This window comes from Sarcophilus harrisii, chromosome 2 (genome assembly GCF_902635505.1).
Source record: "Sarcophilus harrisii chromosome 2, mSarHar1.11, whole genome shotgun sequence".
In the NCBI taxonomy this organism is placed as follows: domain Eukaryota; kingdom Metazoa; phylum Chordata; class Mammalia; order Dasyuromorphia; family Dasyuridae; genus Sarcophilus; species Sarcophilus harrisii.
The window spans coordinates 2,173,562-2,194,916 of record NC_045427.1 but is presented as its reverse complement, the minus strand read 5'-3'; the positions used below and the strand labels follow the sequence as shown (position 1 = coordinate 2,194,916).

At 40.6% G+C, this 21,355-nt stretch overlaps 1 protein-coding gene across 1 annotated transcript in view; it reads left to right on the top strand.

Moving 5' to 3' along the window:
• Positions 1 to 520: 520 nt before the first annotated feature.
• The window catches only part of TDRD15 (tudor domain containing 15), a 40,544-nt gene continuing 19,709 nt past the window's right edge, over positions 521 to 21,355 (top strand). Inside the window, exon 1 of the mRNA XM_031949577.1 lies at positions 521 to 685. The gene's annotated coding sequence lies outside the window, so the exon portion shown is untranslated. The remainder of the gene's footprint in view (positions 686 to 21,355) is intronic.

Here is a 21,355-nt window from a genome sequence, read left to right as displayed (position 1 = left end):
CACATGTGACCTGCCAGGGTCCCTTCCTGTGCTTTCAGGATCCTTCCCTCTCCATCCCCAAGGCCATTTCTTTTCCCCCCCCCCAGTGCCTCTATCCTGGACCCTTTCTTTCCCCCTCCGTGGTTCCCCCCAGTGCCCAGCAGGGTGATTTGCATTCAGCCCTCCCTTCCTGTCTCAGTAAAACTGAGAGTATCTCCCCCTCCCCCTCCCCTCTCCTCTCTCTTACCCTCCTTTCCTCTTCCCTCTCCCCTCCCCTTTCCTTCTTCCCCTCCCCCCTCTCCCCCTCCCCCTCTACCCCTTCTCCTTCCTGTTTCCCCTTCTCCCCTTCCCCCCTTTTCCCCCTTCTCCCCCTTCCCCTCTCCCCAAGACTCTCAGTGAGCTTTTAGGGATTTGAATTAGAAGGGTGTTTGAAAGGCACCTACAGGGGAGGGTGCCCACCTGAGCATCCTCCCCCTCCTGCCCCACGGGAGCCTGGGAAGGCCAGCCAGGTGCCTCTCTTCTGACCTAATGGCCCCGTGGGCTGGGCAGAGGCTTGCAGGGACTGACCCCCCGCCCCAGTCCCACCCAGAGCTTCCAAAGCCCGAGCTGCCCGAGGGGCTACTCTGACGCTTCCTTCCTGGGGCAGAAGCTGAGGCGGGAGAGAGGAGGGGGCCCCCACGCCTGACCCCCCCATCCGCCAATCGCGGTGAGTCCCATCAGAATCCGGGGGGGTGGGGGGCTCTGCAGCCGGCCTCGCTCCCGCCGAGGCTCCGGCCTGGGGGACTCTCCCTTAGTCGCCTTTAGGGCCCCTGTCCCGCAGGAGCCCCAGGCTTGCCTCTTCCCCAGCTCTCCCTTCACCACAATTTCTCTTGTTTGGGAATTTGGTTTAATTCCCTTTTCCTGCTTCTCTCAGTTCCGTATTCTCTTTCCCCTCAGTCACAAACCCCTCTTCTCCCCTCCCACCTATCTGCCCCCCCCCAGCCCCCTTCTCCCCCCCCCCCCCCCCTGTTTTACCCTCTCCCTCCTCCCCTCTCCCCCCCCCCCATCGCCCTTTCCAGACTTGTCCTGGCTCTGACCTGGATGTTTGCTCTCTGGGTTCTGGGGGAGTCACAGCTTTTAAGCTGCCTCCCCCGAGTTTCTCCAGCATTTATGTGGCGCCTCAGGGTTTGCTGAGCAGCTTAGAGCCGTTGGCCCGCTTTATCCCCACAACCGCCGAGAGGCAGCGGCTGTGATGGTCTCCATTTAACACACAGGGAAACCGAGGCGGGCGCTGTCAGGGGGCTGGCGCCGTCAGGGGGCTGGCGCCGGGTCGCACAGCTGCTCTAACGCCATGTTCGAACTTGGGTGTTCCCGGCTCTAGGCCCGGGGCCCTGTCGCTGTGCCGGGGGCCGGGAGCACAGCAGGGGACGATGGTGCCCCACAGTGGAAAATGTCCTTGTCCCCACACTGGCCTTTACCCTTCCACGATGGTTCCCCCGGCTGCGGTGGGTCCCCGGTCTCCCGGCCTTCTGGCCCGCCCGTGGCTCCCAGGAGCCCCCACTGCCCCTCTGCTGATGCACATGGGGGACTCGCCTCCCAGCCGCCCACCCAGATTTCCTCCATCACCCCGCCCTCCACCCCCTTCTTCCTGGGAGGCCTTCATTGCTCATCATTGACAGGGTTAGGGCACCTTCTCCCTGCCCATGTGCCATCCATCCTGCAACTGAGGGGGGCAGGGCAGGGGGGCCTGAATCATTTAGTTCATCCCTGTTCCTTCCCCAGCTGTCCTTCCTGCCGAGTCTCTGCCTTTTGTCTGCTGTTAGAAAGAGATCTCTTCCTGGCCCCGCCCCGTAGATCTTTGTCCTTTTCCATTTCCCCCAGACAGAATTTATTCTGTTATTTGTGATTCCTTGGTTGCTGCATTTGTCAAATCAACTTGATAAGCATATATTATGCACCCACTATACACATGTGTGCCATGTACAGCTCTCAAACCCATGGGCGAGTTTGGGGGGTGTCTCCCCCCAGGCCGAGGGGGATGGGCGGGCCATGGGAACTGGGGCAGGCGCACTGAGAGCTTGGTCCGACCCCTGAGCCGCCAAGGTCCATCCCGGGCCATCAGTGGTCAGTCTGGCCTGTGTCTCGAGGCTGAACCGGAAGGGAAAGTGGGTGCGGCCGGGTGACTGTGCCTCAGTTAAAGCCAGTTCAGGAGCAAGCTCAGAAGGTGGGATGGGGTGATGGCCAGAATGGCCGGCTCCGTCCACACCCCCCAACAATGCTCCAGGTCCCGGACTTCCCACCTGCCCTCGGACATTCCGCGTTCTCTTTCCCTGCCGCCTTGGCCAGTCTGACGGGCGTGGGGCGGTTTCTGGTCCCACTTCCCACGGGAAGCTGTGAGGTTGGGCAAAGAGCCTCGGGCCTGGGGGTCTGACGCAGGGGCTTTCGGGTGCCAGGCCCGGCTGCTAGGCCCAGCTGCTGCGGCTGCTCCCCACTCCTCCCGCTGCTCCCCGCTCCTCCCCGCTGCTCCCCGCTCCTCCCGCTCCTCCCGCTGCTCCCCGCTCCTCCCCGCTGCTCCCCACTCCTCCCCGCTGTTCCCCGCTGCTCCCGCTGCTCCCGCTCCCGGCCTCCCCAGAGGGACCCGGTTGTGTGTGTGTGTGGGGGGGGTCCTGCGGCAAGGAGCCGCCTCCAAGGTCCTGGCGGTTGGAAGGGCCCTCGGGCTGCCTCAGGCAAGGCCCCTGACTCTGACCGAAGGGCCGCGGGGGAGGCCCCAGCTCCCGCTCCTGCCTCCGGGAGCCTCTTTGGGGCTCCTTCCCTGCGCTCCGAGCCGGCTTCCGGGGCCCAACAGAAGGAAGCTCATGCCCGGGAGAGACTTGGACTCGTCCAGCCTGTCCTGGGGGCCTTCGTGCGCCTCCCGGGCTGACTCGGCCGCATCCAACAGGCGTTTAATAAGTGCCGGTTAATGGCGGAGCCACAGGGCGCAGAGCTGGGGCCGGAGTCGGGAAGGATTTCCTGCTGCCGCGCGGCCTCGGGCAAATCGCCGAAGGGCGTTTCCTCCCGGTAAAGTGGGGGTGACGCCATCGCCTGCCTCCCAGGGCCTGAGGGGCTGCCCAGTGCATCCCACGCCACAGTAGGCGCTTAATGAATGCTTGTCCGGACTCCGGTGCTTAATAAGTGCTTATTCCCTCCTTTCCGTTAAAGGCCCTGGGAAGTCCCTGCCTCTGGGGAGTTACACGGGGAGGGGGGGATTTGCCACAGGCAAATCCTGAGCGAGCCAGAGCTGGGGCTCCCCCCCACGCGGTCGGGGAGGGGCCTGACAAGAAAGGGCCCAAGAGCCGTTGGAGGGGACTAGTCGGAGCCCGTGGGCTCCTCCTCCAAAAAAGAGGCGGCCGGGCCCAGGGGCCCCCAAGCCCGCTAGAGACCCCCTCCCCCCGGGGCGCAGCTCGGGGCAAGGAGGCGGAGCCGGGGGGACGATGTATGATCCGTCCCTGCGCTGGGACAGAGGCTGCACGTCTGTGCCCGCTCCCAGCCCCAACTACAGGGGGCTCCCTCTCCCCCCTCCTCCTCCCCCCCCTCCCCCCCCTCGGCCGAGACCCCGCCCCCACCCTCCCTGACCGTGCCGGGCCCCAGGCGTCCGTGCGCGCATGCGCCCTGTCCCAGGGCCGGGAAGCGCGGCGGCCGGGCGCCATCTTGGACTCCGACGACAAAGGGACAAAGGCCGGGGCAGGAGGTCCGCGAGGGCCCGGTGGAGGTGAGGGCCCCGGTCCCGCTCAGAGCCTTCCCGGCGGCTAATGCTGCCCCCCTGGCCCCTGACACTTGCCCTTTTACCTTTGCAGTTCCTTCCTCGAAGCGACCATTGTGCACCTTCTGTTTCTCCCTGGTTCTGGGGGAGGGAGCGCGGGGGGAGGGGCTGTAGAAAGTTCTGGGGCTAGAACCCCCATTTCCCTGAAAGATTCCGAGATGGGGGCGCGACCCCCCCTTCTAATGACCGAGGATGGGGGAGGGGCGCCGGGGGTTTCCGCCTCCGATCTTAACTGGGAGGGGGAGGAGCCCCTGGGGCTGGGGCCGGGACCCCCGTGGAGCGCAGGCGGCGGAGGAGGGGCGGCTGCCCTGGGCCGGGGGGGGCCCATCCCCCCCTTTAACCCGGTCCCGTCCGGTCCCGTCCGGTCCGGCCCGGCTCTCGTGGGGGGTTTCCTTGGCCCCCGCGGAGCCGCTGGCCCGGAGTTGGTGCGGGGGGAGCTGGGCGAAGGCCCGGCGGGTCCCGCCGCGAGAAATGGGACCTTCTTCGCGGCTCCCTCGTGCGTCTCGCGGCCTCCCCAGCGTCAGCCCGGCGGGGCCGCTTTAAGCGGAGCCTGCGCTTCCTCCCGCGGGGCTTTGGGCGGCGTGGGGGGGCTTTGGGCGGCGTGGGGGGGCTGCGGTTTCTGCGGTTTGTGGTTAATAGTTTCCAGCAGCTTTCCCGCGGGTTCTCCCGGGTCCTGTGGTGTCGCTCACCGGGAGGTCCCTTTTTCCTGCCGGTTCCCACTCTGCCCCGCCCCGGGACCGCCCCGACCGCGCCGCCGGTACCCGGGGAGTCCGAGGGCGGGCGTCCCCGTCCGGATGCTGCTCCCGGTGGTGGCAATAAAGCCTCGTTCTAAGGAAAGCTCGTTGTCGAGCTTCTGGCGTTTGAGCAGGAATGAGTTTGGCCCAAAGCCCTTCCTGCCCTCGGTGCGATGGTGATGCTGGTTTCCGCGGCCGCCCGCGCTGGTACCTTCCCTGCCTGCGTTCCCGGCAGAAATCGGGCCGAGCCGTGATGCGGCGTCTTGGGGATGCCCGGCCGGGTCTCCTGCTAGTGCTTTATTTATTTTTGACAACCACGTTTAGGAGGGACATTGGTTTATGGTTTTCTTGGCCCGTTTTCCCTCTCTTTGCTTTAGGGCTCACTGCTTTCCTTTTCTCTTCGTTTGGTTGTGCGTTTACCCTTTTCATTTTTGAGACAGGTCGTTTCTTTTTCTTTCTGTAATCAGGTTATCTTATGGCTTTACTCATCCACCCCCAATAAAACTAGCTCCTGGTTTTATTTATTATTACAACTTTTTTCAGCTTTGCAGTTTATTATTGTCTCCTTGGAATTTTTGGATTTCCAACCTGGTACCTGGGAATTTACTTTTTTTCTTCCTTTTTAAAAAAAAAAATTTGCACGCCTCATTCTTTGCTCCCGTGTAAGCATTTAGAGATAAACATTTTGTAATAACTTTTGCTGCATTCCACAGTTTGAGTGTCATTTTGTTGTTATGATTCTCTTCAATTACATTATTGATTGTTTCTTTGATTTGCTCTTTGATCCACTTAGATTCTTTGGAATTAGATTAGTTAGTTTTCAATTAATTTTTAACCCGGGCTTCCAAAGCCTTTTGTAAAATGTAAACTTTATTGCATTATGTTCTTAAAAGGGAACATCTAATTTTTTTTTTGCATTTGTGAAGTTTTTAATATTCTCTAATACATGATCAGTTTTCATGAGGGTACCATACACAACCGAGAAAGTATACTACTTTCTCTTCCCATTATGTATTCCCCAGAGATCAAGCTAGTTTCATTTTTCTAAGGTGCTTATTATTTCCTTAATTTCTTACTTATTTTATGGTTAGATTCATCTAGATCTGAAAAGTATAAATTGAGGTCCATCACTAATATAGTTTTAATTTTTCAAGAGTTTGGATGCTATGCCATTTGATGCATGTATGTTCAAAATTGATACTATTTCTTGTCTATGGTTCCTTTTAGCAAAGTGAGTTTCCCTGAATATGTCTTTTAATATCCTTTCTTTTAGTTCCTTACTTTCCCACTTCCCTGTTGGGAAAAATAAAGTGGGAAAGATAAAAGGCAACATTTGAATCACCTCAACTAAATTTGTGTGTGTTTCCAAATTTAGATGAGGAGATTCAAATGTTGCCTTATCTTTTCCCACTTTATTATAAAAACTCTTTGTGGCTTTTCCCTCCCCCCCTCCCATTCTTCTCCTTTCCCCTTTGCAATTGTTTTTTATCTCTTTCTCATCCCTTCCATTCTTTTTATGAGATTATCCTACTATAACTTAGACCTGTGCCCTGTGTCCATTTTTATACTTCTTTTGTTTGACTTAATAATGATAAAATTCTTAGGAGTTACATATATTATTTATCTAAATGGGGATATAAACAGTTTAAACTTATCAAATACCTCATGATTTCTCTTTCATTTTTTTAATACTTCTCTTGAGCTTTGTGTTTGAATGTCAAAATTTCTCTTCAGCTGAGGTCTTTTCATCAGGAATGCTTGCAAGTTCTCTATTTAAGTATCAAGATTCTCCCCTCCCCCCCCCCGAAGGATTCTATTTGTTTTTCATGATTCTTGATCTTTCTCTTCTAGAGTATCGAATTCTAACCTGTATTCTTTTATTGAAGTTACTGTTAAATCTTATGTGATTCTGACTGTGGTTCCCAATTATTTGCACAATTTTTTTCTCGTTACTTTTGCTGTTTTCCTTTCCAGACATCTCTGGAATTTCACTATAATATACCTTTAACCTTGCCTTTTGGGATATCTTTCAGGAGGTAATCAGTCAGTCCTTTGAATTTCGGCTTTGCCCTTGATTTGAGGATATTTGGGCAGTTTTCCCTTTTAATTTGTCGAAATATGTCTAGACTCTTTCTTTGATTATAGATTTTATTTTTTAAATTGAATAATAACTTTATTTTCAAAATACATGTGAAGATAGTTTTTAACGTTCACTCTTGCAAAGGATGTTCCAAATTTTTCTCCCTCCCTTCCCCCTCAGACAGTATTTGTTAAACATGTACATTTTTATACATATTTCCACATTTATTATGCTGCACAAGAAAAATCATATCAAAAAGGAAAAAAAAGAGAAAACAAAAAGAGTGGAAAAAGAATGTTGTGATCCATATTCAGTCCCCACAGTCTTCTTTCTGGCTGCACATGGCTCTCTCCATCACACATCTATTGCAATTGGTCTGAATCACTTCAATGTTGAAAAAGCCACGCCCTTCAGAATTGATCATCACATAATCTTGTCCCTGTTGACAACATTTTCTTGGTTCTGTTCACTTCCCTCAGCATGAGTACATGTAAGTCTCTCCAGGCCTCTCTGAAACCATCCGACTGATCATTTCTTACAAACAGTAATATTCCATAACATTCATACACCATAACTCATTCAGCTATTCTCCAACTGATGGGCATCCACTTAGTTTCCAGTTTCTTGCCACCACAGAAAAGGCCTGCCACAAATATTTTTTGCGCACATATGTCCCTTTCCCTCCTTTATGATCTCTTTGGGATCCAGCCCCAGTCAAAGGGTATGCACAGCTCATCATGGATTTTAAATAGTCCAGTATTTCTTAATTTATTTCTCCTTACTCAGTTTTTATACCATTTGTTTTCCAATGAGATAGTTTACATTTTCTTCTATTTTTTTCTGGTCTTTGGACCTTGTTTTATTGTTTCATAATGTCTCATGAGGTCATTAGCTTGTAGCTGACAAGTTTTTAAGGGGTCATCTAGGTATCAAAATCATATTTATAGCATAGAAAGAATTGGGGAGGCTTTCTTTACTTATTTTCCCAAATATTTTATATAACATTGGGATTATTTTTTTTCAATTGTTTGGTAGAATTTACTTGTAAATATATTTTGTTCTGGGGTTTTTCTGTTCCTTAAGGAGCATGATTATATTCATTGATTTACTAACTTCTTGTTTACAGTATAGTGGCTCTCACTCCTACATTTTATGCCCCTTCCTAGTGGGTTTTGGATGTTACACTATCACATATTGGAGATATATTGTTTCTCCTTCATTTTTTCCCCTTCACATTCTGGTATCTTGACAATATTTGCTCCTCCTTTCCTGGAAGTTCTTGGTCAGCTACACACACTGTCCTTTTTCAAAAAATTAAAGACTCTCGTGTTGCCCATTTCTTTGTACACAGCAGTTAGAATGTGGGTACTAAGTTTTTCACAGGAACCTGGGGATCATTAAAAGAGCTTTGCATTTGTTGAAGACAGTCCTCCAGTTCCTCTTTCTTCCTGGCTGTGGGTTTTTCTGTCCTGTCTGTCCCTGGCCTATTGGTTCTGCCGCTCCAGAGTTTGTTCTGACTCATTTTCAGGTGATTTAGATTTGGAGGGCTCAAGAAAGTCTCAATATTTCTTCCTCCATTGGACTCCATAGCTCCTAGAGTCGGCCCTTCTTCTTGTGTTCCATTGCCGAGGGCCTCCTCCAGTCCTAGCACAAGTACAACTAAAGGAAAAGGGAGGAGGGTTGATTTGGGAGGCTCAGAAGCACAAGGGCTATCAGCAGCCCTCATTCAATCTCAGACACTGGAAATGTCTGCATTGAAAAGGTATATGTGAAATATGTATACGTATATTGGATCTAACATATACTTCAAGATAATTAACATGTATGGGACTACCTGCCATCTGGGGGAGGGGGTGGAGGGAAGGAAGGGAACAATGGGAACAGAAGATTTTGCAGTTGTCAATGCTGAAAAATTACCCGTGCATATGTTTTGTCAATAAAAAGCTATAATAATAATAAAACAAGGTACACACGGGTGGGAAGGTTACCTGGCTAAAATGCACTGGCGAACAGGATCAGCTGAAGAGAGCCTGGGAGGCTGTGGCCATTGTAAATCTGTGCCTTGCAGTATTTATTGAAGGCAGGCCAGAAAAAGCTGTAGTCACTCTCTCTTCTCCCATTGACTTTCTCTGGGTGAGCTGGCACTGGGGTATGAAGGTTGGATTAAAATGTGCTCTCAGAGAGGCTATTGTTGCTCTGTAACTGCAGTTTTTAAAAGTCACTTTATTCACAGAGACAGAGGAGGGAGAGGAGGAGGAGATCCACAGCATCTAATAGGAGCTGCACAATCATGGAAACTGTTCAGATCAGCTCTCTTCCTTTACATAACCCTTGCTTGTGTACAGTGTTGAGCTTTCCCCAAAGCATAAAGCATTTTGATGTTTTTTTTTTTTTTTTTCCTGAGGTACTTGGGGTTAAGTGACTTGCCAAAGGTCACACTTTTAAGTGTCTGAGGGCAAATTTGAACTCAGATGCTCACAATTTCTGGGCTGGTGCTCTATCCACTGCGCCATCTAGCTGCCCCTGATGTTTTCTTAATGTGCATCTTTAAGCTAGAGGGCCAGTTGCTATAATTTCCTTTCTTGTCACAGAAAACAAAAGTTTTGTAACAGGTATCCATGATATTCTTGGAAGATGTGAATTATTGATGCTATGCTATGTTTTTAAGCAAACAAAACTCAAATTCTTAAGCCATTTTTGTGACACTATTTTTGGAGGGGGGTAGATTTATCTTTCAGTCTTTATGAGGAGGAAAAAGAAACCACATTGCCAGGGTTTACTTGGAGATTGCTCTGTTTAGACTAATCATCTCCTATTGATTATTCTCTCTTATGCTATATACAGTTTTATAACTCTCTGGACATAATTCCAGATTGCTCCCCAAAATCGTTGTATCAGTTCAGTCTCAACAACAACGTCTGAATGTCCCCACTTTTTTCTTTTTCTTTTTTTATTATGGCTTTTTATTTACAAGTTATATGTATGGGTAATTTTTCAGCATTGTCAATTACAAAACCTTCTGTTCTAACTTTTCCCCTCCTTCCCCCATCCCCTCCCCCATATGGCAGGTTGATCCATACGTGTTAAGTGTGTTAAAGTATATATTAAATACAATATATGTATACATGTCCATAGTTATTTTGCTGCACAAGAAGAATTGGATTTTGAAATAGTGTATAATTAACCTGTGAAGGAAATCAAAAGTGCAGGTGAACAAAAATAAGAGGGACTGGGAATTCTATGTAGTGGTTCACACTCATTTCCCAGAGTTCTCTCACTGGGTGTAGCTGGCTCTCTTCTTTATTGAACAAATGGAAGTGATTTGGTTCATCTCATTGTTGAAGAGGCCACGTCTATCAGAATTGATCATCATACAGTATCATTTTTGAAGTGTATAATTATCTCCTGGTTCTGCTCATTTCAGTCAGCATTAGTTCATCTAAATCTCTCTGGCCTTTCTGAAATCCTCCAGCTGGTCATTTCTTACAGAACAATAATATTCCATAACATTCATATACCACAATTTATTCAGCCATTCTCCAGCTGATGGGCATCCACTCAGTTTCCAGTTTCTGGCCACTACAAACAGGGCTGCCACAAACATTCATGCACATACAGGTCCCTTTCCCTCCTTTAAGATCTCTTTGGGATATAAGCTCAGTAGTAACACTGCTGGATCAAAAGGGAAGCACAGTTTGATAACTTTTTGAGCATAGTTCCAAATTGTTCTCCAGAATGGCTGGATATATTCACAATTTCACCAACAGTGTATCAGAGTCCCAGTTTTCCCACATCTCCAACATTTAGCATTATATTTCCCTGTCATCCAAGCCAATCCGACAGGTGTATAGTGGTATCTCAGAGTTGTCTTAATTTACATTTCTCTGATTGATAATGACTTGGACCATCTTTTCATATGCTAGAAATAGTTTCAATTTCTCCATCTGAAAATCGTCTATTCATATTCTTTGACCATTTATCAATTGGGGAATGGCTTGATTTCTTATAAATTAGAGTCAATTCTCTATATATTTTGAAAATGAGGCCTTTATCAGAACCTTTCAATATCCCCACTTTTCAACATCCCCTCTATTGTTTGTCATTTTCCCCTTATGTTATTTTAGTTAATCTGATAGTTGAGATAATATCCCAAAGTTGTTTTAACCCTGCATTTCTCTAATCAGTTATGATTTAGACCATTTTTAATATCCTCATATATAGTTTTGATTTCTTCATTGAAAAACTGCCTGTTTATATTCTTTGACTATTTTTCAATTGGGGAATGACTCACAATCATATAAATTTGACAAAATTCTCTATATTTGAGATATGACATTTATCTAAGAAAATGTCTCATCTTCCCCCCTGATTTTTTGCTTTGCTTCTAATCTTGGCTATATGTTTTATTTGTACAACCCCTTTTTAATTTAATGTAATAAATTATCCATTTTATATTACAGAATGACTTCTCTCTCTCATTTATTCATAAATTGTTCTTCTGTATATTTGAAAGGTGATGTGTTTTGTGTTCTTCTAGTTTTCTTATCTCCTTTTATATCCAGGTCATGTATCCATTTTGGCCTTATCTTGATAGGTAAATAGTGTAAGATATTAGTCTGTGATCAGGTGTGCAAACTGCTTTCCAGTTTCCCCAACATTTTTTAAAAAAACTAAATAGTGTATTTTTATCCCTGTAGCTTAAATCTTTATATTGGTTACACACAAGATTGCTATAATCATCCTGTAATCATTTACTACTGTATATTGCATGTCTGCTTTGTTCTACTGATCCATCTTTCTGTTTTTTAGCTAGTACTAGAAAGTTTTGGAAATTACTGCCTCAGAATATAGTTTAAACTCTGGTTCTGCTAAACATCTTTCTTTTACTTTTTAAAAATGAATTTCTTTGATATTCTTGACCTTTGTTCTTCCAAATGAATTTTATCATTATTTTTTTCTAGCTCAGTGAAATAAGTTTTTGGTAATTTAATTTGGGTGGATATTGAATACGTTAGATTAGCTGAGACAGAATTGTCATTTTTTAATATATTGGCTCTATTCGCCCATGAACAATTAATATTTCTCCAGTTATTTAAATCTGATTTTATTTGTATAAAAGTATTATAAACATGTTAATATAGTTATTGACTTTGTCTTGGAGTTTATACTGCCAGATATTTTATAGTCTCCAGTTATTTTAAGTGGGGTATTTCTTATCTCTTTTTGTAGGGTTTTCTTTGTTTATATGTAGAAATGCTGATAATGTAGATGGATTTATTTTATATCCTGCTACTTTACTAAAATTATTGAAAGTTTCAACTAGCCTTTTAGTTAAATTTAGGATTTTTCAAGTATATCATAATACGATTCACAAAAGAGAATGTTTGATTATCTCATTGCCCATTCTGATTCCTTTAATTTCTTTTTCTTTTATCGCTAGCAATAGTGATATTGCTAGCATTTCTACTGTAATATTTCATGATATTGACAATGGACATCCTTATTTCACCCCTGACTTTATTCCCACTACAAATAATGCTTGCTGATGGTTTTTTGTATAGATTTTTTATTTTAAGGAAAAATTTATTTTATACCTGTGGGTTCAGGTATTTTTAATTGGAATGAATGTGGTATTTTAGCAAAACTTTTTCTCTGTATCAATATATTTTTTCTTTTGTTATTGATATAATTAGTTATATTAATAGTTTTCCTTATGGTAAACCATCCCTACAATTCTGGTATAGATTCTACTTGGTCACCATGTATAATCTTTGTAATATATGATTGTAGTCTCCTGCATCCATATTCATTAATGAAATTGGTCACATTGGTTTATCAACACCAGATGTGTTTTGTAAAATGAGTTAGTAGGACTCCTTTGACTCTTTAGAATTATTTAACATTGGAATTAGTTGCTCTTTCAATATACTTAGTAGAATTCACTTGTAAATCCAGTATTCCATGTACTTTTTTTCTTAGGGAGCTCATTTATGACCTGTTCAATTTTTTTTTTCTAAAATAAGCTTGTTAGGGTATTCTATTTCTTCTGTTAATCTGAACAGTTTATATTTTTGGAAATATTCTTCTGTTTCACTTAAATTGCTAAAGTATTGGCATGTAATTGGGTAAAATAACTCCTAGTAATTGTTTATTTTTATCATCAGTGATATTTCAGTGATCTTTTCATTTTGATAGTAATTTGATTTTCTTCTTTTTTGATCTTATCAACCAATGGTGTTCTAATTTTATTAATTCAATGGTTTTCTTATATTCAATTTTATTAATCTCACATTTAGCTTTTAAGATTTCTAACTTGTTGTTTCATTGGAGATTTTAAATTTGTTTTGTATTTTAAAAATTACATACCCAAATTATTGGTCTTTTCTTTCTCTATTTTACTGATGTAAAAATTTAGAGGTAGTAATTTGATTACTGCTTTTGCTATATCCCGTAAGTTTTTGTATGTTGTTTCATTATATTCCATTCTTTTTAGTAATTACTGAGACTTGCTTAAGATTAGGTTTTTTAGTTCCTAATTAATTTTCAACTTCTGTTACCATGGTTCCTTATTAAATATAGTTTTTATTACATTGTGATCTGAAAAGGATGTATGTAATATTTCTGCTTTTTTTTGCCTTTAGCTATATAGTTTTTGTGCCCTAATATGTTGTCAGTTTTTGCAAAGGCCCCATGCACTGCTGAGAAAAAGGCCTATTCTATTTTGATTCAGTTCTCTTCAGATATCTGTCTTATCTAGCTTAGTTAAGATTCTATTCATCTCCTTGGCTTGTTTCTTATTTTATTTTTATTAAACTTATCAATTTTGAAGAGGGGAAGGTTAAAGTTCCCCACTATAACAATGTTGCTATCTTTTCCCACCAGTAATTTATTTAACTTTTCAATTAAAAATTTGTGTGCTATAGCATTTGGTGCATATAGGCTTGGTATTCAGAATAGTTCATTGTCTATGCTGTCTTTTATCATAATAGTTTTCCTGTTTATCTTGAAATCTGTTTTAGCTTTAACTTTGTCAAGATCATGTTTGCTATCCCTTTATCAGCTGAAGCATACTAAGCTCTACTCTGTCCCTTGTAATCTACTTTTTGTGGGAGGATTCTGGTTTTTAATTCATTCTGTTCTCTGTATATTTTATGGGCAAATTCATCCCATTCATGTGCAGAGTATAATTACTAGTTGTACATTTCCTTCCATCCTATTTTTGTCATTGTTTATCCTTCTCTTTTTTTTACTTTAACTGTCCTCAAATGTTTATGTGGTTTTTAACTACTGCTTCCCTAATTCCGTATCCCTTCTAAGAATCCCTCCCTTACCCTCTCCTCTTACCCTTCCATTCTTTAATTTACCCATACTTCTAAGATTCATTCCTTTATCCTCTCCCCTTATCTTTCTATTTCTATCTATGTATGGTCTTTCAAAGCACCAATATAATAATAGCATTCTTTAGAGTTACTGATAACATTTTCTCATGTTAGAAGTAAACATTTTGATCTTATTCAATTCTTTAATGTTAACTTTCTTTTCATAATTTTCTTGCATTGCTTTTTTTCCCTGATTTTTCTCAACCTCTCCGTTGATGTTTTTCACTTAACAGTATTTTATTTTTTCCAGTTACATGTGAAGATAGTTTTGAACATTAGTGTTTTTAAATTTTGAGTTCGAATTTTTTTCCTCCCTCCTGTCTTTCTTTTTCCCTTTCTCAAGACAGCATGTAATCTTATATACATTATACATGTAGAATCATTTAAATATTATTTCCATATTTGTCATGTTGGGGAAAAAAATTGGAACAAAACAAAAACCACGAGGGGAAAAAAAGTGAAAATGGTATGCTGAATCCAATGTGATCACCACATTGCTGAGAAGATCTCTCTATATTATATCACAAAACTATCCTGTTACTATGTACGATATTCTCCTCAACTTCATTCAGCATCAGTTCATGTAAGTCTTTCCAGGTTTTTTTTGAAATCACCTGATCGTTATTTCTTACTAAATAATAATATGATTTTATTTCATACACACTCATTCCTCAGTTGATGGGCATCCACTCAATTTCCTGTTCCTTGCGAGCACAAGAATAGTTCTTACAAACATTTTTGCTCATCTAGGTCCTTTTCTCTTTTTTATGAACCTTTTGGGATACAGATCTAGGAGGGACATTGCTGGATCAAAAGATATTCTTTTTTCTTTTATTTTTAAAATTTAATTTTTATTTTTTCTTATATATGTACATTAATTTTTTAGATACACATTTCTTTGAGTTATGTTGGGAGAGAAAAATCAGAAAAATCACAAGAGGGAAAAAAACAACCAAAAAAATGAACATAGCATGTGTTGATTTACATTCAATTTCAATAATTCTCTTTCTGGATGCAGATGGCATTTTTTATCCAAAGTCTATTGGCATTGTTTTGGATCACTGAATCACAGAGAAGAACCAAGCCTTTCATAGTTGATCATTGCACAATCTTGCTGTTACTGTGTAACTGCTTGTTTTGCTCAGCATCACTTCATGGAAATCTTTCCAGGGCTTTCTAAAATCAGCTTGTTCATTTTTTATAGAACAATAATATTCCATTACCTTCATACACCATTACTTATCCAATCATTCCCCAGTTGATGTGCATCTACTCATTTTCCAATTCTTTGCCACCACAAAAAGAGCTGCTACAAACATTTTGCATGTGTGTCCTTTTCCCTCTTTTATGATTTTCTTGTGGTATCGACCCAGTAATGGCATTTCTGGGTCACGGGTATGCATGGTTTTATAGCCCTTTCGGCACAGTTCCAGATTGCTCTCCAGAATGGTTAGATCATTTCACAGCTCCACCAACAGTGCATTAGTGTCCCAGTATTCTCACATCCCCTCCAACACTTATCATTATCTTTTCCTGTCCTCTTAGCCAGTCTGAGAGGTGTGAAGTGGTATCTCAGAGTTGTTTTAATTTGCATTGATTTGCAGTATTTTTTCATATGACTATAAGTGACTCTAATTTCATCGTCTCTTCCTAGCTTTTCACCATTTATCAGTTGGGGAATGACTTGTATCCTGATAAATTTGATACAATTCTTTATATATTTTAGAAATGAGGCCTTTATTAGAAACACTGGCTGCAAAAATTTTTCCCAGCTTTGTACTTTCCTTTTAGTCTTGTTTGTGCAAAAACTTTAATGTGATCAAAGTTGTCCATTTTGCATTTCATAATATTCTCTAGTTCTTTATTAGTCATAAATTCCTCCCTTCTCCAAAGATTTGATAAGCTATCACTTGCTCGCCTACTTTGCTTGTGGTATATCCCCCCTTATGCCCAAATCATGTACCCATTTTGACCTTATTTTGGTATAGGGTGTGAAATATAGGTCTGTATCAAGTTTGGCATATTTTCCAGTTTTCTCAGCAATTTTTGTGAAACAGTGACTTGTTATCTTAGAAACTGGATTTTGGGGATTTATCAAGTATTAGATTACTCTATTCCTTGATGATTGTATCATGTGTATCTAACCTATTCCACTGATCCACCACTTTGTTTCCTAGTCAGTTTCTTAACCAGTTTACTGCGTTAGGTTTTTTTGCTGTCTTAGGTTTGGTGCTGCTCAGCCACCATCCTTTGTATTTTTAAAATTAGTTTCCTTGATATTCTTGCCCTTTGTTCTTCCAGATGAATTTTGTAATTTTTTCTAGCTTCATAAAAATTTTTTTTGGCAGTTTGGCTGTTATGACTGTGAACAGACAGACAAATTTTAGGTAGAATTGTCATTTTTTATTATATTAGTTTGGCCCAATAAATTTCGTGAGCAATTGATATTTTTGCAGTTGTTTAGATCTGACTTTACTTGTGTGAAGTGTTTTGTAGTTATGTTCATATAGTTCTTGGCAGGAAACCCAAATATTTGATTTTGTCTACAGTTATTTAAAATGGAATTTCTCTTTCTATATCTTGTGGCTGGGCTTTGTAACATAACAGAAATGCTGATGATTTGTGTGAGTTTTTTTTATAACCTGCAGCTGTACCAAAGTGATTACTTGTTTCTAGGATTTTCTAAGTATAGCATCAGATCATCTGCAGAGTTAGTTTTATCTTCTCCTTGCCTATTCTAATTCCTTTTTCTTTTCTTATTGTTAAAGCCAACATTTCTAGTACAATACTAAATAATAATGGTGATAATGGGCATCTTGTTTCACTCCTGATCTCATTGGGAATGCATCGAGCTTCTCTCCATTACTAATAATGGATTGCTTTGCTGATGGTTTTAGGTAGATGCTGCTTATTATTTTGAGGAAAAACTCCCTTTATTTCTATGTTCTCTAGTGTTTTTAAAAGGAAGGGGTGCCGTATTTTGTCAAAAGCTTTTTCTTTATCTGTTGATTATAATATGATTTCTGTTGCTTTTGCTATTGTTATGGTCTATTATGGCAAGAGTTTTCCTGATATTGAACCAGCCCTGTATTCCTGGTATAAATCCCACTTGGTTATAGTGTATTATCCTGCTGATAAATTGTTGTAATCTCTTTGCTAATATTTTCTTTAAATTTTTTGTATCGATATTCATTAGAGAGATTGATCTTTCTTTGTTTTGGTTCTGCCTGGTTTAAGTATCAGTATCATATTTGTGTCATAGGAGGAATTTGTCAGGATTCCTTCTTTACCTATTTTTCCGAATAGTTTACATGGTCTTGGAATTAATTGTTCTTTAAATGTTTGGTAGAATTCATTTACAAATTCATCTGGCCCTGGAGGTTTTTTCTTAGAGAGCTCATTAATGGCTTGTTTACTTTTTTTTTTTTCCTACAGTGGGACTATCTAAGTAATTTACCTTCTTTTCTGTTAATTTGTGTAATTTATATTTTTGTAAATATTAATCCTTTTTGTCTAGATTGTCAGACTTGCTGGCATACCTCTGGGCAAAATAGGTCATAATTTTTGCTTTCATTTCTTTTTCATTGGAGGTAATTTCACCCTTTTCATTTTTGATGCTGGGAATTTGTCCCCCCCCCCCAACTTTTTCTAATTAAATTAACCAAAAATTTATCCATTTTGTTGGGTTTTTCATAAAACCAATTCTTAATTTTATTAATTAGTTCAATAGTTTTCTTAATTTAAATTTTATTAATCTCTCCTTTGAGTTTCAGAATTTTTTAATTGCATGCCCATTTCACTGATCCCTTCTTTCTCTATTTTATGCAAATGAATATCTAGAGATGTAAGATTTCCCCTAACAACTGCTTTGGCTGTATCCTGTAAATTTTGGTATGTTGCTTTATTATTGTCATTCTCTTGGATGAAATTATTATTTCTGTGATTTGTTGTTTGAACCATTCATTCTTTACAATTAGATTATTTAATTTCCTATTGATTTTTAGTCTATATTTCCCTGACCCTTTATTGAATATAATTTTTCTTGAGTCATGGTTTGAAAAGGAAACATTTACGCTTTTTGTCTTTCTTCATTTGATTGTGAAGTTTTTATAATACCCTAAATACATGGTCATTTTTTTATGTAAGTGTCATGTGCTGCTGAGAAAAAGGTTATGTTCCTTTCTGTCCCTATTCAGTTTTCTTCAAAGATCTATCATATCTAGGTTTAGAGGATTCTATTAATCTCCCTAATTTCTTTCTTGTTGATTTTGAGTTTAGATTTGTCTAATTCTAAGAAGTGTGAAGGTCAAGGTCCCCAGATAGTATAGTTTTGCTGTCTCTTTCTGTAACTGACTTAATTTTTTTTTCTAAGAGTTTTGGATGCTTTACTACTTAGTGCACATACATTCGGCATTGTTAATACTTCATTGTTTATGGTACCCTTTAACAAGATGTAGTTTCCTTCCTTATTTAACAAGATGTAGTTTCCTTCCTTATCTCTCTTAATTATATCTCTTTTTACTTTTGCTTTATCTGACATCAGAATTACTACCCCTGCCCTTTCTTCTATCCAACCACGTATCTTTTCTTTCCCCTTTTTCCTATTTTTTATAGTGAGATAAATTTCCATACCCAACTGAGTGATTAAGTAATTGTCTCTTTGAGCCCAAACTGATAAGATTAAGCTCTAGACAGTGCTCATTCCTCTCCCTTCCCCCCCTTAGTTGTAATAGGTATTTTGTGCCTTTTCATGTAATATTTTTCCCACTATATCTCCCCTTTCCTCTTTTCCCAGTACAATTTTTTTCCACCTCTTAAATATCTTTTTCTTTGATATCATCACATCAGAGTCCATTCACAACCATACTTTTTATTCATGTCTAACTGCCCTAATAACAAATAAAATTCTCAAGAGTTGCAGATACCATTTTCTCACATCGGCATATAAACAGTTTAATCTTTAATATGTATATATTTTTCCCAGTTTCCCTTTCTATGTTTCTCATGAGTCCTGTGTTTGAAGATCAGATTTTCTGATCAACAGAATTGATCGAAAGTCTCAATTCATTGAAGATCCATCTTCTCCCCTGAAAGATGCTCAGTCTTGCTCAGTAGTTAATTCTTGGTTGTAACCACAGGTTCTTTGCCTTCTGGAATATGGTTTTCCAGGCCTTCTGATCCTTTATTGTAAACACTACCAGATCTTGGGTATTCTTGACTGTTGCTCCTTAATATTTGATTTATTTATGTCTGGCTGCTTGCAGTAGTTTTTCCTTGAGATAATAGTTCTGGAATTTTGCAACAATGTTTCTGGGAGTCTCCTTGTGGGATTTCTTTCTGGAGGTGATTGATGGATTCTTTCATTGACTGGTTCCCTATCTGGTTCTAGTATATCAGGGCAGTTTTCTTTGATGTCTTGAAGAATGATATCAAGGCTTTTGTTTTTGTTTTTATTTTTCATCTTGGTCTTTAGGTAGACCAGCAATTTTTAAATTGTCTCTGTTGGATCTGTTTTCCAAGTTGGCTGTTTTTCCAGTGAGGTACTTCACATTTTCTTCCATTTTTCATTCTTTTTAATTTGTTTGACTGATTCTTGATGTCTCATAGTCATTAGCTTCCATTTGCCCCATTCTAGTTTTTAATGAATGATTTTCTTCAGTTAGCTTTTGCATCCCTTTTTCCATATAATTAATTCTACTTTTCAAAGTGCTGTTTTTTTCCAGTGGATTTTTTTTTTTTTTGCATTTGACCTATTGTATTTTTTAAGAAGTTGTTTTCATTCAGTTTTTTTTCCTTTTCTAAGCTGTTGACTCTCTTTTGTATACTTATCATTTCTTTTCTCAATTTTTTCTTCTACCTCTCTTATTTGCCTTTTGAAATCTTTTATGAGCACTTCCAAGAAACCTCTTTGGGCTTGAGACTAATTCTTATAACTCTTTGAGATTTCTAATATGGGCAGTTTATTCTCATCTGAGTTAATGTTTTAGGCTTCCCTGTCACCATAGTAGCTTTCTATGGTTAAGGTTCTTTTGTTTCCCATATGCTTCCCACAATAGTTATATCGTTTCAGAACTCCACCAATAACATTGCATTGATGCCCCAGTTTTCCTATATTCCCTCTAACATTTATCATTTTCTTTTCCTGTCACCTTAGTCTGATAGGGATAAGGGTAGCACCTAACAGTTATTTAAATTTGCATTTCTCTAATCAATAGTGATTTAGAGCATTTTTAAATATGAATATATATGGCTTTAATTTCTTCACCTGAAATGTTCATATCATTTGACCATTTATCAGTTGGGGGATGACTTGTATTATAAATGTGACTTACTTTTCTATATATTTTAGAAATGAGGCCTTTATCAGAAACACTGGCTGTAAAAATTATTTCCCAGCTTTCTGATTCCCCTCTATTCTTGGTTGGGCTGGTTTTGTTTATACAAAACCTTTTTAATTTAATGAAATCAAAATTATCCATTTTGCATTTCATAATGTTCTTTGTTTCTTGTTTGGTCACAGATTCCTCTCTTCTCAAATATCTGACAGGTAAAATGTCATTTGTTCTTTTAATTAACTTATGGTGTAGTCCTTTATGTCTCAATTATGAATCCATTTCAACTTTATCTTGATAATAGGGTGTTAGGTGTAGGTCAGTGCCTATTTTCTGCCATTATTTTCCAATTTTCCCAGCAACTTTTGAACTCAGATAGTGAGTTCTTATCCCAGAATTTGGAGTCTATAGGTTTATCAAGCACTAGATTGCTATAGCAATTGTGTCTTGTGTACCTAATCTTTTCCATTGATCCACTACTCTCTCTTAGCTAGTATCAAATGGTTTTGATGACCACTATTTTATAATATAATTTTAGGTCTGGTATGACTAGGCCACCTTACTTTGCATTTAAAAAATTTATTCCTTTGATATTATTGACATTATGTTCTATAAAATAATTTTTTTTGGCTGTTTCATTGGTATGGAATTGAAGAGGTAGGTTAATTAATTTAGAATTGTCAATTTTTATAATTGTTTGGTCTACTTATGGGCGATTGATAATTTTCCATTTGTTTAGCTCTAACTTTATTTTGTTTGAAGTATTTTGTATTTGTGTTTGTATAGTTCCTGGCTTTGTCTTGGCAGGTAGATTCTCAAATATTTTGTATTGTCTACTATTATTTTCAATGAAATTTCTCTATCTCTTGCCGCAGGGCTTTGTTGGTAATAAATAGAAATGTTGATGATGTGTGTGGGTTTATTTTATATTCTGTTACTTTGCTAACATTAATTGTTCCAAGTACTTTTTAATTGATCCTCTAGGATATTTTGTATAGAGTGATAGTTTTGTTTCCTCATTGTATAGTCTGATTCCTTCAATTTCTTTTTCTTCTCTTATTGCTAAAGCTAAC